The sequence below is a fragment of the Oncorhynchus tshawytscha genome, linkage group LG13 (genome assembly GCF_018296145.1).
Source record: "Oncorhynchus tshawytscha isolate Ot180627B linkage group LG13, Otsh_v2.0, whole genome shotgun sequence".
In the NCBI taxonomy this organism is placed as follows: Eukaryota; Metazoa; Chordata; class Actinopteri; order Salmoniformes; family Salmonidae; genus Oncorhynchus; species Oncorhynchus tshawytscha.
The window spans coordinates 85,113,882-85,130,883 of record NC_056441.1 but is presented as its reverse complement, the minus strand read 5'-3'; the positions used below and the strand labels follow the sequence as shown (position 1 = coordinate 85,130,883).

At 45.7% G+C, this 17,002-nt stretch overlaps 1 pseudogene; it reads left to right on the top strand.

The window, feature by feature from the left end:
- Nucleotides 1-7,496: 7,496 nt before the first annotated feature.
- LOC112237201 lies at nt 7,497-12,014 on the top strand (annotated as a pseudogene).
- The last annotated feature ends 4,988 nt before the right edge of the window (nt 12,015-17,002 follow it).

Below are 17,002 nucleotides of genomic sequence, written 5' to 3'. Positions count from 1 at the left end.
AGACTGACAGCTCTGACTGCTCCATGCAGACTGACAGCTCTGGCTGCTTCATGCAGACTGGCAGCTCTGGCTGCTCCATGTAGACTGGCTGCTTCATGCAGACTGGCAGCTCGGGCTGCTTCATGTAGACTGACAGCTCTGGCTGCTCCATGTAGACTGACTGCTTCATGCAGACTGGCAGCTCGGGCTGCTTCATGTAGACTGACAGCTCTGGCTGCTCCATGCAGACTGACAGCTCTGACTGCTCCATGCAGACTGACAGCTCTGGCTGCTTCATGCAGACTGGCAGCTCTGGCTGCTCCATGTAGACTGGCTGCTTCATGCAGACTGGCAGCTCGGGCTGCTTCATGTAGACTGACAGCTCTGGCTGCTCCATGCGGACTGACAGCTCTGGCTGCTCCATGCAGACTGACAGCTCTGACTGCTCCATGCAGACTGACAGCTCTGGCTGCGCTGAACAGGCGGGAGACTCCTGCAGCGCTGTGTCGGAGGAAGGCTCTGGCTGCGCTGAACAGGCGGGAGACTCCGGCAGCGCTGGAGATGAGGAAAGCTCTAACAGCGCTAGATAGGCGGGTGACTCCGGCAGCGCAGGAGAGGAGAAAGGCTCCGACAGCGCTGGAGAGGCGAGGCGCACTGTAGGCCTGATGCGTGGTGCTGGTACTGGTGGTACTGGACCGAGGACACGCACAGGAAGCCTGGTGCGGGGAGCTGCTACCGGAGGGCTGGGGTGTGGAGGTGGTACTGGATAGACCGGACCGTGCAGGCGCACTGGAGCTCTTGAGCACCGAGCCTGCCCAACCTTACCTGGCTCGATGCCCACTCTAGCCCGGCCGATACGAGGAGCTGGAATATACCGAACCGGGCTGTGCACCCGCACTGGAGACACCGTGCGCTCCACAGCATAACACGGTGCCTGCCCGGTCTCTCCAGCCCCCAGTAAGCACAGGGAGTTTGCGCAGGTCTCCTACCTGGCATAGCCATACTCCCTGTGAGCCCCCAAGAAATTTTGGGGCTGACTCTCGGGCTTCCATCCGCTCTGTCGTGCTAGCTCCTCATAATGCCGCCTCTCTGCTTTTGCTGCCTCCAGCTCGGCTTTGGGGCGACAATAATCTCAGGCTCATTCCAGGGTCCTTTACCGTCCAATTCCTCCTCCCATGTCCATTTCTCCAGGTGGTGCAACCTCTCCCACTGTAGCTGCTGCTGCTCCTGCTGCTGCTGCCTCTGTTGCCTCTTGTCCTGTTGCTCCTTTGGGCAGCTACACTCCCTGGTTTAGCCCAGGGTCCTCTCCCGTCGAAGATCTCCTCCCATGACCAGAAATCCTTGTTGAGCATCTCCTTTTCGGCTGCTCCTGCCTGTTGACACGCCGCTTGGTCCGTTGGTGGTGGGTGATTCTGTAACGGTTTTCTAGTGGTGATGAAGGAGAGTCGGACCAAACTGCAGCGTGTCGATTGCGATCCATGTTTAATACAACAAAGAAAACACGAACACTACACAAAACAATAAACGAAACCGAAACAGCCTATCTGGTGCAAACTAACAGAGAGTACACATAGGACACTAAGGACAATCACCCACGACAAACTCAAAGAATATGGCTGCCTAAATATGGTTCCCAATCAGAGACAACGATAAGCACCTGCCTCTGATTGAGAACCACTCCAGACAGCCATAGACCTTGCTAGACAACCCACTAAGCTACAATCCCAATACCACCACCAAAACCCCAAGACAAACACACCACAATTACAAAAACCCCATGCCACACCCTGGCCTGACCAAATACATAAAGATAAACACAAAATACTTTGACCAGGGCGTGACAGATGGGCATAAATCATAATTGTCTCTTCGTTATTATTTAGAATTCATTTTGATTGAAATAACTGTCTCGTCTTTGACTTAGCATTTTAATTACGACTCTATTCCCAATACGTTATTCACTTGTCTAATTAAAACTCCTAATAATCCCTATGTGAGTGTACCCCTTTAAGATATCTTGTCTCTGGGAACAGGGAAATCCCCTTAACCCAAACTTTTACTACAACAATGAAACCTAATAATTATGATAATCCCTTCACATCATTCGTTTTAAAGCCCTCGATGTTTCATGTAAATCATTCAGTCTATCTTCAAATTGTCGTCCCAAAATATTTTATACACTGTCATACACTCAAACCACTGTGATAAACGTGCACTGTCCCTTTAAGATAAGACATATACTTGTTCCCCGTAATGAAAAACAGATTGTGTTTTTAGAATATGTTAACTTCTTGTTCGAATTCACTGGCGTTACCTAACCAAAAATCAATACTCGGGAAAACAATCACAACTTTTTACGATTAAACTATTCTTAACTATTTTATAGTCCAAAGCGTTGCACTATATAGCCCCATTGAATGCCTAGCAATTCCGTTGCTAGCTGTAGCATCTTTTCAGACTATCTTTACGATACTTCTCCTTTAAAAAAAAACTGGATTTGGAACTTTCAGCCACTTTTGAAAAGTAACTCTAAGCTATAATGCACGCATTTTCCCCCTAAATGCCACAACCCATTTTCTCTTCTTTGAGGAACGATGTTGTTCAACGTAAAACGACGGCGCAAATCTGCCTGTCTCTGTAAAATATATATTCCCTGTTCAGATTGAGTTCAGCTTAAAATTCTAATCAACAAAGTAAAACCAACCAAACTTCTCAACTTTCTATACCCTAACATTTAGACGTACCATGTTCTGTGCTAATTTTATCGTATGTCAGTCGATTCATAAAGAGCTATAACATCCGGATAGCACGAAATTGCATCGTATCTCTCCGTTATTCCCTACATTTAACTTTAGGTGACTTTCTCTTCTATAATACATTTATTTAGATGCGACTCCCATCTTAATACATTATTCTAGCAGATCATTTTGGGCAAAATAGCGTATTACAACGAAATTGTCTTGTCATTATTTTTAATGACTTCTTTTTTCAATTCAATCTTTTACAAACACTTGGGACTGTATTTTTTCAGGCAAAACCTACAAATAGATGAATTACCATCTAAATTCAATTTTAGTCTATCGGTTTCAAAGCTGAAACACGTACCTTGGTGTCCCACTATTAAAATGATTGTGTTTCCCCGCCAATAATTATCTTATTATAATTGTCTGTAGTCTCAAAACTTCAACACCGAGAATTCTCAGAAAATCGTCCTTTAAAACCCTTCCTGACTATATTAGTAATATGAGCTTCCATTCAGGTTCTTTGTCTGAGTCAGATTTTGGACGCCTCCCTTCCATTCTCTTTGTTCTCCTATAACGGTAATCTCCCGCTAGTTTCCAACACTTCCTTTGAGGAATTTCTAAACATCCTTACCGTTACTTAGCTATGGTAATTAATCACTTATCTATGCCTTTCTATATTTAATTTTACATTCTATGTGCGTGCATTTCTATAAATTTGCAATGTACCGTTACTTAGTTACTTTAGTCCTTTTCTGTCTGACTATGTGTGTGTCTCTTTTATGGAAATCTTATCATTAGCTTTGACTGTTGAATCAGATATTAGGTCTTACCTTACAACTATAAGCCCAGGGGTTGTAAATCCCTAGTTAATATCTTATTTTCTGGTTGTGTCAGAGGGCCTTTAAAGAATGCTAATAATCGTTATCTCACGCCACTATTTCTCAGGCTTCCCTCTCGCATGGAACCTCCTGTCTATAGATTTGGTCTTTTATCCCATTCCTTTAGATTTTGGTTCCCTCTCCTCCTTATTTGGATATTAATTTATTTCAGCATCGTACAGGTTCAATTATTCTGTTCACCTAGAATTACCCTGCCTTCTCACCAAGCCTAATTTATCCTCACCTGTTTTATATATATCTTATCTGCTACTTCTTGATAGTCAGACTACTTCCCATATACAGATAGACTACTCAGGTTCAAACTTTATTTAGGTATGTCTTTTGAATTAATGGCTATCCTATTTGTATGGGACAAGCGTCCTAATTCTCCAATGCGTACTATATCCCTGCTTAATAACCTTCTGGCTTGCAAAACCAGGATTTATTAAGCTCTAGTTTATTTATGGTAGTGCACCTTACCACAAGTCAATTTCAGACCTGTTTCCTTCCTATCGATTTTGGTTAAAACCCAAGATAGAAACCCATTGTATTTGTTCAGAATATTCAAGCACCTATTATTGATCAAATCCAAACTCCTTCATAACATTTAATCATTAAATATCCTAAATAATCCCTCCCTAATTCGAGAATAAAGGCTACTGATCTGCTGCCGACTGGGAAAAGCACTGTTCGTTTGGATCTGTCACCATACCTGCCGTCTGTAGTGTATACCGGCCTGTTTTTAACCTCCATTCAGGGGCCAGGTCTTTAATAACGTGCATGATTTTTCCGGCGTACGACCTCCAGATGGCAGGGACGGATTTTTAGATCCGGCTCGAAGGACCAATTGTTAAAGGAATTAATTTGCTCTATGTTTTAATACCCAATTAAAATTAAACACTCTGTCAATTCATAAGGATTTGTAATTCCATTATTCTATAATGATAGACAGAGCCCAGTCTTAAAATCAGACAGTAGAGTTTATTCAAGAGAGTACTCAGTACTTACACATTTTACCACAGGTTATAAACTGAAAATGACGTCAGCGTTTTCTAAATGTTCCGTCTCTTCTTGACACTGGTAGAAAGGCTCTATAGTTCTCAAGCCTTCCCTCCTCGCCTAGAGCCAAGGTCAGCCAGTGTAGATCAGCATTCTAGTCAGTCTGGAGATATAGTTCATTCATTTGTACCAAGGAACAGACTGTCATTGTTCTAAACTCTTGACCACATTCACCACATTATATTCAGTTCTGGGATCAAGAAAGAAAATTCATACATGTACAGTAACATAATAGTATTCTGATTAGTACATATACAGTAACATAACAATATTCTGATTAGTACATCCTGATTGAAATGTATACATATTTAGTCATTATAGATAAAAATTCCCTTAACAGAGTATACCAGAACTCATATGGCAGGCAAAAACCTGCGAAAAAATCCAACCAGGAAGTGGGAAATCTGAGGTTTATAGTTTTTCAACTCTTTGTCTATCGAATATGCAGTGTCTTTGGGGTCAAATTGCACTTCTTAAGGATTCCACTAGATATCAACATTCTTTAGAACCTTGTTTGATGCTTCTACTGTGGTCTGGCAGAGTGGCAGGAGCTGACCACGCCCATTCACGTGAGAGTTAGCATGAGTTCCATTGCATTTCTGAAGACAAAGGAATTCTCCGGTTGGAACATTATTGAAGATTTATGATAAAAACCTCCTAAAGATTGATGCTATACATCATTTGACATGTTTCTACGAACTGTAATATAACTTTTTTGACTCTTCGTGAAGATCATCAAAGGTAAGTGAATAATTATAATGCTATTTCTGACTTCTGTTGACTACACAACATGGCGGATATCTGTTTGGGTTGTTTTGGTCTTTGGCAAAGCTTTTTTGAAATATGACACAGCGGTTGCATTAATGAGAAGTTTATCTAAAGTTCCATGCATAACAGTTGTATCTTTTTGCAATGTTTATTATGAGTATTTCTGTATATTGGCTCTCTGCAAAATCACCGGATGTTTTGGAACTACTGAACTTAACACATACTGAGATTTTTAAAAATATAAATATGATCTTTATCGAACAAAACATACATCTATTGTGTAACATGAAGTCCTATGAGTGTCATATATGAAGAGGGTAGAGGTGGGTGAGTGGGGGTGTTAGGGGTGGTGAGAGGCTGCAGTTTCTCTCTAGGAGTCTCTACAGTCTGCTCTATCTGCTGTAGCACCCTCTTGATAACAGACAACTCCTTTGCCATCTCCTCCTTTACCTGCACCAGCTCTCTCTTCATGGTGGCTTTTACCTCCTCAAGCGCTGTGGTAAGGCTCTCTCTCAGCTCCTAGACAGAGTTATTCAGCTGGGACCTGCACTGGTTGATCCTGTCCTGTAGAAGCTATGTGTCTGGGCTGTAGGTGGTGTAGCTGAGGGGCTGCTCCTTTAGGTCAGTAACCCATACCTCTAACTCTAACACGGAGAGCCTGTATCTCAGCAGGCAGATGGTGGTCTTGACTATGTTGGTTGTAGGCAGGTAGGGGGCAGGATAGACCTGTTGTGTGGTTGTAGGTCTGGGCCTGGGCTCGTGCTGTTGGGGTGCCTGAGGAGAGAGGTCAGGGGGCTGTCCTTGTCTTTTTTGGATTCCGCTATCTTCCTTAGGGAAGTCCTGCACGTGGGGAAGTCCTGCACAAAAGAGCTGAGTGCAGCGTCACTGCCCTGGACCATGACAGTGCCGTTCTGGTGCATGTTTACCCTCAGAAACCTGTTTTCCTGGTCCTTCTCGCTGTCCTCAAAAATGTGTATTTGCCTTCCCTTGCAGATGCCTTTCTTTGTTGTACAGCTGAAATGCCTGGTTCCAGCTGTAGTGTGGTCTGTGTAAAATAACAGGTTTGTAACAGTCCTGTTGTGTGAGCAGTCTGCAAAGAAAGTATCCCGGTTCTCCCTCAGAATTCTGTGTTTAAAATGGATTCTTCCCTTCTCTTCTGCTTGAAATTCAAAAAAAGGGGGGAAAGTCTCTCTGTCTGCTGCTGCTGGTGTTGCCATGGTTACCACCAGTAAACAGTTGGAGTTAGATGGTAAGCTAGCTGGCACATTTGACACGCATGTGTTAAACTCACTCTTGACAACCAGAAAGTTATAAAAAGTCAGGAGCTGTTCTTCTGCATGACTCTCTCTCTCTTTCTCTCTCTCTCTCTTTCTCTGTCTCTCACACTCTCTCTGTCTCTATCTCGCTCTCTCGTTCTCCATCACTCTCTCTCTCTCACTCTCTACCCATCTCGCCAATCCATTTAGCCACAATTAATAAAATAATTTAAAGTACAGTATGATGTAATATTGTCTGAATGGATCCATCAGATGTTGTTGAAGAACAGATACTGTATCTCCTGTACTACAAATTACCTTCAATAACATCACCCTCACAGGCTTTCTCCAATTACCCCCAATTACCTGCTCCCCAAGTTATCCTCCAATAACAAGTCCCCAATTAACCCCCTCCTGCCCCGTCCTCCCTACAAGCACCCCCTGGTGGCCGTGTGCTTGTTTTTTAGCCGGGGGCTCATTTCTCCCTATATCAGCAGCTCCCCTTCTCTCCTCTTCCTCTCCCTCTTTCACTCTCACACTCTGAAGGAGATGCCAGACTGACAGACACTCATCCTCTCTCTCTCTCTCTGTCTGTCTGTCTCACCAGGATAAGGCTTGCTGTTGCCAGATAGGGCAGAGGTAGAACAAGATTTTGTGTGTCAATCGCTGTTTTTTCACATCTGGTTACAGGTGTCTGTGGTGTATATCTTCACTGATGGCACTTTTTGTTAATATCGTTCTGTTTACAGAGTGTTCTGTCTGCAAGTTCTTGGTTTGGTCTATCTCCAACAGGTGACGGAACTCTCCCAGTCTTCAGACTTGTCTCTCTCCAGGTGATGAGCCTGTGTGGTTGGCTGTGGCTGCTCTACTGTCTCCATGTCCCTGGGTCTGTCTGGGGTCTGGATGGAGGTGGAGAGGGGGCTTGTCGGCTGGAAGCTAAGCCCGTCTCTGGCAGTGTTTATCGGGCAGGAGATGTGGTCATTGGGGGCCTGTTCCCCATCCATGTGGAAGCCCCTCTGTCAGAGCAGGAGTTCAGGAGCATTAAGGGAAATTCTACCTGTACAATGTATGCAGCTTGTTTGATAACAGCTTTTTGTCATTGTGTTTTCACCTGAAGGTAATGTGTATTCAGTTACCTCCTATCTCTGTTTCTTCCTTTCTTCCGTCTGTCAGGTTCAACCAGCGTGCTTACCGCTGGCTCCAGACTATGATCTTTGCTGTGGAGGAGATTAACCGTGACCCAGCCCTCCTGCCTAACCTCACGCTGGGGTTCCTGGCATCTGACACATGCCTGTCAGAGGGCACCACCCTGGGGGCAGCCCTAGCCATGGTGACCGGCAAGGAGGCCTCCGTGGTGGGCACAGAGTGTGGCACAACCCCTGAGGTTCCCGTCATCATCGGGGATGCCCGCTCCTCAGCTTCCATCGTGGTGGCACAGACCCTCGGGCCGTTTGATTTACCCCTGGTGAGGCAGGGGTTGGATTACAGGTTGGGTTAGGATGAGATGATGACTCTTTTCACATGACGTTTCAATCTCTATCTAGATTTCTCTCTCTCTAAAGTTTACTTTCCTTCTCCCTCTGCTCTCTGTCATTTACAAATTATAATTATCCTTAACTCTCTCTCTCTCTCTCTCGCTGTCTCTCTCACGATCTCTCTCTCTCTCTTTCTCTCTCTCTCTCTCTCTCTCACTCTCTTCTCTCCCAGGTGAGTTACTTTGCCACCTGTGCGTGTTTGAGTGACACCTGGAGGTACCCCTCATTCTTCCGTACGGTACCCAGCGATGCCTTCCAGGCTCGGGGCATGGCCAGGCTGCTGCGTCAGCTGGGCTGGGTGTGGGTGGGTCTGTTGTCAGGGGATGGTGACTATGGCAAGTTTGGGGTTCAGCTGCTTCTCCAAGAGCTCCAGGGATCTGGGGTGTGTGTCGCTTACTCCGAGGTCATCCCCAAGGTACGACCTCACTCTGCTGATCTGACAATGTACACTCTCTCTTTTGCTCTATCTTTCTCTCTCTCTTTCACTCTGACTACCCCTCTCTTCCAGTCTAACATATACGCTTTCTTTGATTTTCTCTGACTCTCTTCCCTTTCTCTCACTGATGGTCATCCCCAAGGTACCGTCTAAGAGACAGATCAGGCACATAGTGGACACCATCAAAGGATCTACTGCCAGAGTGGTGGTGGCATTTGTAGGATTCACAGGTCATTCCGGGGTGAGCAGTTACCAGTCAGAGTATTGGTAATGATTTGTAACACAGCTGTAGCAGTGTCCTTGTGTCTTATCGTGTCTTGATGCCCTTTACTGACACAATTGATAATTGATAATCTTGCATTTAATTGATAATCTTGCATTTCATCTTGACTATCTTGATCTTTTTAACAATTTCCTTCTCCAGGCCCTGATGGAAGAGGTTGTCCGTCAGAACATTACAGATAAGCAGTGGATTGCCTCAGAAGCCTGGGTCACCTACTCTACTATCGCCTCCCGAAAAACATGCCCTCTCTTGCCGGGACAATCGGTTTTGCACTGAAGAAAGCTGACATTCCCGGCCTGGGGACTTTCCTTACACGCCTCCATCCAGACGGGGACCACCAGAAGTCCGACCCCTTCCTGAGAGAATTGTGGGAGGAGATGTTTGGGTGTTCTCTGGGCGTTGACCCCAGCGTGACACTGTCGTCCAGGCGACAGTGTACTGGGTCAGAGGTCATACGTGAGGGAGACTTTACACCTAAAGCTCACTTTTTTTGTCCTGATTCCCAATGCTATCTCAGTAAAATAAAGTGTCAATCCTAGGTGAGGGGGACAGCCAGTATGCTGACGTGTCTCAGCTGAGAGCCAGCTATAATGTGTACAAGGCTGTGTACGCCATCGCCTATGCCATACAGGATATGATGGCCTGTCGACCAGGGGACGGAGTCTTTAATGGTGGACAGTGCCCTGATATCAGGAAGCTTCAGCCCAGCCAGGTGAGAATAACATGTTGATCTGTTTTCAAGTTAAGAACACTAATGTTTCCAGTTAGGATACAGTGAAAACACTTTGTAAGGTTTGAATACTGAAGAACAAAAGCCACAACTGGTTCTAACTCTTAATCCTGTTCAAATGCCCTTTTCTCTTTGAGATTGTTCATTATCTGAGGGGAGTGAACTTCAGTACTCCTGTGGGGGAATCTTTCCACTTTGACATGAATGGTGATCCGCCTGCCTCTTATGACATCATCAACTGGCATGTGACCCCCGAGGGGATGGCAGAGTTTGTCCAGGTCGGACGTTTTCTGTCCTCTGAGGGATCGGACGACCAGTTTCACATCAACATGGATAAAGTGGTGTGGGGTGGGGGCAGCGGAGATGAGGTTAGAACTGTTCAGTTTTGTGTGTGTGTGTGTGTGTGCGTGCGTGTGTGTGTGTGTGTGTGTGTGTGTGTGTGTGTGTGTGCGTGTGCGTGTGCGTGTGCGTGTGCGTGTGCGTGTGCGTGTGTGTGTGTGTGTGTGTGTGTGCGTGATAATTGTTTATTTTATCACCCTGAGCCATACAGAAAAGAGAAAGACCAAATGGATAACAGGAATTTACCTCAGAGTGAAAGCTCTGACATCGACATCTTTTATTTTCATTTAACATTCATTTAATGAGACAAGTCAGTTAAGAACAAATGTTATATACAATGACGGCATGATGCTGGGCCAATTGTGCATCGCCATATGGGACTCCGAATCACTGCCTAATGTGATACAGCCTGGATTCGAACCAGGGACAGTAGTTACACCTCTTGCACTCATATGTGCCTTAGACTGCAGCGCAACTCTGGAGTTAAATTACACTGAATTTGAGATATTTGTGTGGTCATTTTCCTGGCATACTTCCCAGAGGGGTCCAGCAAGCCTGCCTGTCTGTGAAATAATTATGATAATAGCAATGATTTTGAAAATGATGGCTTCATCCTCTCCCCCCCTCTGGTAGGTCCCTGTGTCTGTATGCAGTGCTGACTGTCCCCCTGGTACCAGGCATGCGGTACAGAAGGGGAGGCCTGTGTGCTGCTTTGACTGTCTGTCCTGTGCTGAGGGAGAGATCAGCAACACAACAGGTAGTCTGTCAACGGTTCTGATTACAATTCATATTTTTCCTCAATCCTGATTGGTTCTGATTTGGACTCCTCATTCTTCTTCCTTCTTTATCAGGGTCAGTTGAGTGTATTAGGTGTCCAGAGCGGTTCTGGTCCAACCCTGATCGTACGGCCTGCATCGCCCAGCTGGTGGACTTCCTCTCCTTCAGCGACACCATGGGCGTCATCCTGTCTGTCATCTCAGTTTCCGGGGCAACACTCACAGCCGGTGCCCTGGCCACCTTCCTCTACCACCGTCACACGGCCCTGGTGAGTTGAATCATATGATCATATATAGAGGTACTGGGCAGAGATGAGATTGTGTCATATAAAGATGGGATTTTTGACATGTCATTGTGTAAATTATCTTTCTCTCTCGTTCCAGGTGAAAGCCAACAACTCTGAGCTCAGCTTCCTGCTCCTGCTGTCACTCAAGATCTGCTTCCTGTGTGCTCTGGTTTTCATTGGCCAGCCGAAGCCATGGACGTGCATGCTGAGACACACCCTGTTTGGTATAAGCTTTGTGTTCTGCATCTCCTGTCTGCTCAGCAGGACTGTGGTGGTGCTGGTGGCCTTCAGGGCCACTCTGCCTGGAGAGAATCTGATGAGATACTTCAGCCCCACCCAGCAGAGGATGGGTATCTCACTCTGCACACTCATCCAGGTGAACATCTAGTTTTTACTGTATTCTATGGGAATGTAGTTGTTTCCTTCATTGATCATATTATTTGTTTTCAAGATAACTCGTTAAGATAACTCAAGATAACTAGTTTTCCATCCACTTCCGTTCCCTTACACAGGTGCTGATCTGTGTGCTGTGGCTGGCCTTAGCTCCACCCCGACCTGCTGAGAGGAGAGGCAGAGAGGGTCGGGGCCCGAGGGTCGTCCTGGAGTGTGAGGTGGGCTCTGTGGTCGGCTTCTCTCTGGTGCTGGGCTACATTGGCCTGCTGGCCTCCCTCTGTCTTCTCTTAGCCTTCCTGGCCAGGAAACTCCCAGACAACTTCAACGAGGCCAAGTTCATCACCTTCAGCATGCTGATCTTCTGTGCCGTGTGGATCTCCTTCATCCCTGCCTACGTCAGCTCTCCTGGGAAGTACACAGTAGCTGTAGAGATCTTTGCCATCCTGGCCTCCAGCTTTGGGCTGCTGTTCTGTCTGTTTGCTCCAAAGTGTTACATCATCCTTCTGAAACCAGAGAGAAACACCAAGAAACACATGTTGTCCAATTAGAAACCACCAAGAAACACATGTTGTCCAATTAGAAACCACCAAGAAACACATGTTGTCCAATTAGAAACCACCAAGAAACACATGTTGTCCAATTAGAAACCACCAAGAAACACGTTGTCCAATTAGAAACCACCAAGAAAGAAATTATGTCCAATTAGAAACCACCAAGAAACACATTATGTCCAATAAGAAACTACCAAGAAACACATGATGTCCAAATATGAACTTAATAAATGTACTCACATCGTGATTTAGGGCTCGTTGATATTAATTTCAACAGGGGAATGTCAATTCTGTTTGGACATGTTATTTTCCTGCTCTAACTTCACTATATTACGTTGTTAATAATTGTATGTGCTCTTATAAAGTGTCATAATGAAACACGTCTATATGAACAATACCAATAAATATTACGTAGTGTGTACACTTGCTGTAAGTGTTAGTATTGAGTCTGTCTGACAGAACCTACAGACCCCCTACACATGATTCCTTCGTCACCCAGTCAGTGTGAGTGTGTTTTTGTCTCTGTGTGTGTGTGTGTGTGTGTGTGTGTGTGTGTGTGTGTGTGTGTGTGTGTGTGTGTGTGTGTGTGTGTGTGTGTGTGTGTGTGTGTGTGTGTGTGTGTGTGTGTGTGTGTGTGTGTGTGTGTGTGTGTGTGTGTGTGTGTGTGTGTGTGTGTGTGTGTGTGTGTGTGTGTGTGCGTGCGTGCGTGCGCGTGTGTGTGTTCCTCATCAGACACTAAAATGAAAACAGAAACATTCCACTGTCTGCTTACCCACTGTGGGATCCTCTCCTCTCCCCATCACTCCCTCTTCACACTGTCTGCTTACCCACTGTGGGATCCTCTCCTCTCCCCATCACTCCCTCTTCACACTGTCTGCTTACCCACTGTGGGAACCTCTCCTCTCCCCATCACTCCCTCTTCACACTGTCTGCTTACCCACTGTGGGAAACTCTCCTCTCCCCATCACTCCCTCTTCACACTGTCTGCTTACCCACTGTGGGATCCTCTCCACCCCCCATCACTCCCTCTTCACACTGTCTGCTTACCCACTGTGGGAGCCTCTCCTCTCCCCATCTCTCCCTCCTCCATCCACCCTTTCCTCCTCTCTCCATCTCTCCCCTGCCTTTCAACCACAGAGTCCCCCGGATTCACAAGCACTCCCTTTGTCCCACTACCTCGGTTCACATTCACACCACATTCTACATCAGGTTGAAAGCGCTACCTGGTAGCACCACCACAACGTGTAGAGTTACTACCCAATAGCACCACCACAATGGGTAGAGTTACTACCCGGTAGCACCACCACAACGTGTAGAGTTACTACCCAATAGCACCACCACAACGTGTAGAGTTACTACCCAATAGCACAACAACAACATGTAGAGTTAATACACAATAGCACCACCACAACGGGTAGAATTACCACCACAGTCCAGTAAGCTATCTGGGCCTCAGTAGCAGTATTCTGGGTCCAGTAAGCTATCAGGGCCTCGGGTCATTATCAAGGAATTCTCCCTATGCCACCAGAAGACCATCAGTAACCCAATTAGAGTCCCATCAGAGGCCCAATTAGAGGCCCATCAGAGTCCCAATTATAGGCCCCATTTGATGCCCCATCAGAGGTCCAATTAGAGGCACCATTAGAGGGACAATTAGAGGTTCCATCAGAGGCACAATTAGATAACAAATTAGAGGCCCCATCAGAGGCCCAATTAGAGGCCACATTAGAGACCCATTAGTGGCCCCATAAGAGTCCCCATTAGAGTCCCCATTAGAGGTCCAAATAGAGGCCCCGTTAGATGCCCAATTAGAGGCCCCATTAGAGGCCCAGTTAGAGTCCCCATTAGAGGCCCCACTAGAAACCCAATTAGAGGACCATTTAGAGGCCCAATTAGAGGCCCAATTAGAGTCCACATTAGAGTCCCAATTAGTCCCCATTAGAGACCCAATTAGAGTCCCCATTAGAGGCCTATTAGAGGCCCCATTAGAGATCCCCTTTGGAGACCCTGGTATCACTATCAGTCCTTCAGGGGGAACAGTAGAGACTGAGCCCAGGTGAATGGCTTATTGTCTTTCACCATAGTGAACAGGTGAAAGACAGGATTTAAAAAGACCTGTGAAGAGATGATCAAGTGGTAGAGGAAGGAGGAACAAATCAAATCAAATCATATTAAATCAAATGTTATTGGTCACATACACATGGTTAGCAGATGTTATTGCGAGTGCAGCAAAATGCTTGTGCTTCTACAGTAGTTCCAACAATTCTCCAACAACTACCTAATACACACAAATCTAAAGGGGTGAATGAGAATATGTATATATAAATATATGGATGAGTGATGGCCAAGCGCCATAGGCAAGGTGCAATAGATGATATAAAATACAGTATACACATATGATATGAGTAATGTAAGATAAGTAAGCATTATTAAAGCGCCACTTTTTAAAGTGGCTAGTGATACCATTATTAAAGTGGCCAGTGATTGGGTCTCAACGTAAGCAGCAGCCTCTCTGAGTTAGTGATTGCTGTTTAGCAGTCTGATGGCCTTGAGATAGAAGCTGTTTTTCAGTCTCTCCGGGTCTCAACTTTGAAGCACCTGTACTGACCTTGTCTTCTGGATGGTAGCAGTGTGAACAGGCAGTGGCTCGAGTGGTTATTGTCCTTGATGATCTTTTTGGCCTTCCTGTGACATCGGGTGCTGTAGGTGTCATGGAGGGTGGGTAGTTTGCCCCCGGTGATGTGTTGTGCAAACTGCACTACCCTCTGGAGAACCTTACGGTTGAGGCAGATGCAGTTGCCGTACCAGGCTGTGATACAACTCGACAGGATGGTCTCGATTGTGCATCTGTAAAAGTTTGTCAGGGTTTTGGGTGACAAGCCAAATTTCTTCAGCCTCCTGAGGTTTAAGAGGCGCTGTTGAGCCTTCTTCACCACACTGTCTGTGTGGGTGGACCATTTCAGTTTGTCTGTGATGTGTACGCCAAGGAACTTAAAACTTTCCACCTTCTCCACTGCTGTCCCTTCGATGTGGATAGGGGGGAGCTCCCGCTGCTGTTTCCTGAAGTCCACGATCATCTCCTTTGTTTTGTTGACGTCAGAAAGTCCAGGACCAAGTTGCACAGGTTGGGTAGAGACCCAGGGCTTCCAGCTTGATGATGAGCTTGTAGGGTATTATGGTGTTTTAAGCTGAGCTGAAGTCAATGAACAGCATTCTTACATAGGTATTCCTCTTGTCCAGATGGGATAGGGCAGCATGCAGTGTGATGGCGATTGCATCGTCTGTGGACCTGTTGGGGTGGTATGCAAACTGAAGTGGGTCTAGGGTGGCCGGTAAGGTGGAGGTGACATGATCCTTGACTAGTCTCTCAAAGCACTTCATGATAACAGAAGTGAGTGCTACGGGGCGGTAGTCATTTTGTTCAGATATCTTTGCCTTCTTGGGTACAAGAACAATGGTGGCCATCTTGAAGAATGTAGGGACAGCAGACTGGGAGAGGGATTGATTGAATCTGTCCGTTAACACACCAGCCCGCTGGTCTGCGCATGCTCTGAGGACTAGGGATGCCGTCTGGGCCAGCAGCCTTGCGAGGGTTAAAACGTTTAAATGTTTTACTCATGTCGGCCAAGGAGAAGGGAGGCGCAGTCGGTGTTCGTGGTCTGCAACGGTGGCACTGTATTAATCTCAAAGTGGGCAAAAAAGGTGTTTAGTTTGTCTGGAAGTGTGACGTTGGTGTCCGTGACGTGGCTGGTTTTCGTTTGTAGCCTGTGATTTCTTGTAGACCTTGCCACATACGTCTCGTGTCTGAGTTGTTGAATTACTGAGCCATTGAATTACACTACAGTACAGACCTCAGAATGTTTAAGGTATTATAGGCCTGGCTGGTACGCCCCTCAGAATGTTTACTGTGTTATAGGCCTGGATGGTACCAACTACCAACTACCAAACTAAGGGCTAACAACAAAAATAAGAGCTAACAACCAAACTACAGGCTAACAACCAAACTAAGAGCTAAGAAACAAACTAAGGGCTAACTGCCAAACTAAGGGCTAACAACCAAACTACAGGCTAACAACCAAACTAAGAGCTAACAACCAAACTAAGGGCTAACAACCAAACTAAGGGCTAACAACCAAACCAAGGGCTACCAACCAAACTTAAGAGCTAACAAACAAACTAAGGGCTAACAACCAAACTAAGAGCTAACAAACAAACTAAGGGCTAACAACCAAACCAAGGGCTAACAACCAAACTAAGAGCTAACAACCAAACTAAGGGCTAAAAACCAAAGTACGGGCTAACAACCAAACTAAGAGCTAACAACCAAACTAAGGGCTAACAACCAAACTAACAGCTTACAACCAAACTAAGGGCTAACAACCAAACTACAGGCTAACAACCAAACTAAGAGCTAACTACCAAACTAAGGACTAACTACCAAACTAAGGGCTAACTACCAAACTACGGGCTAACAACCAAGCTAAGGGCTAACAACCAAACTAAGGGCTAACAACCAAACAAAGGGCTAACAACCAAACAAAGGGCTAACAACCAAACTAATGGCTGACAACAAAACTAAGGGCTAACAACAAAACTAAGGGCTAACAACCAAACTAAGAGCTAACATACAAACTAAGGGCTAACAACCAAAATAAGGGCTAACTACCAAACTAAGGACTAACTACCAAAATAAGGGCTAACAACCAAACTAAGGGCTAACTACCAAACTAAGGGCTAACAACCAAAATAAGGGCTAACAACTAAACTACGGGGTAACAACCAAACTAAGAGCTAACAACCAAACTAAGGGCTAACAACCAAACTAAGGGCTAACAACCGACCTAATGGCTATCAACCTAACTAAGGGCTAACAACCAAACAAAGGGCTAACAACCAAACCAAGGGCTAACAACCAAACTAAGGGCTAACAACCAAACTAAGGGCTACCAACCAAACTTAAGAGCTAACAAACAAACTAAGGGCTAACA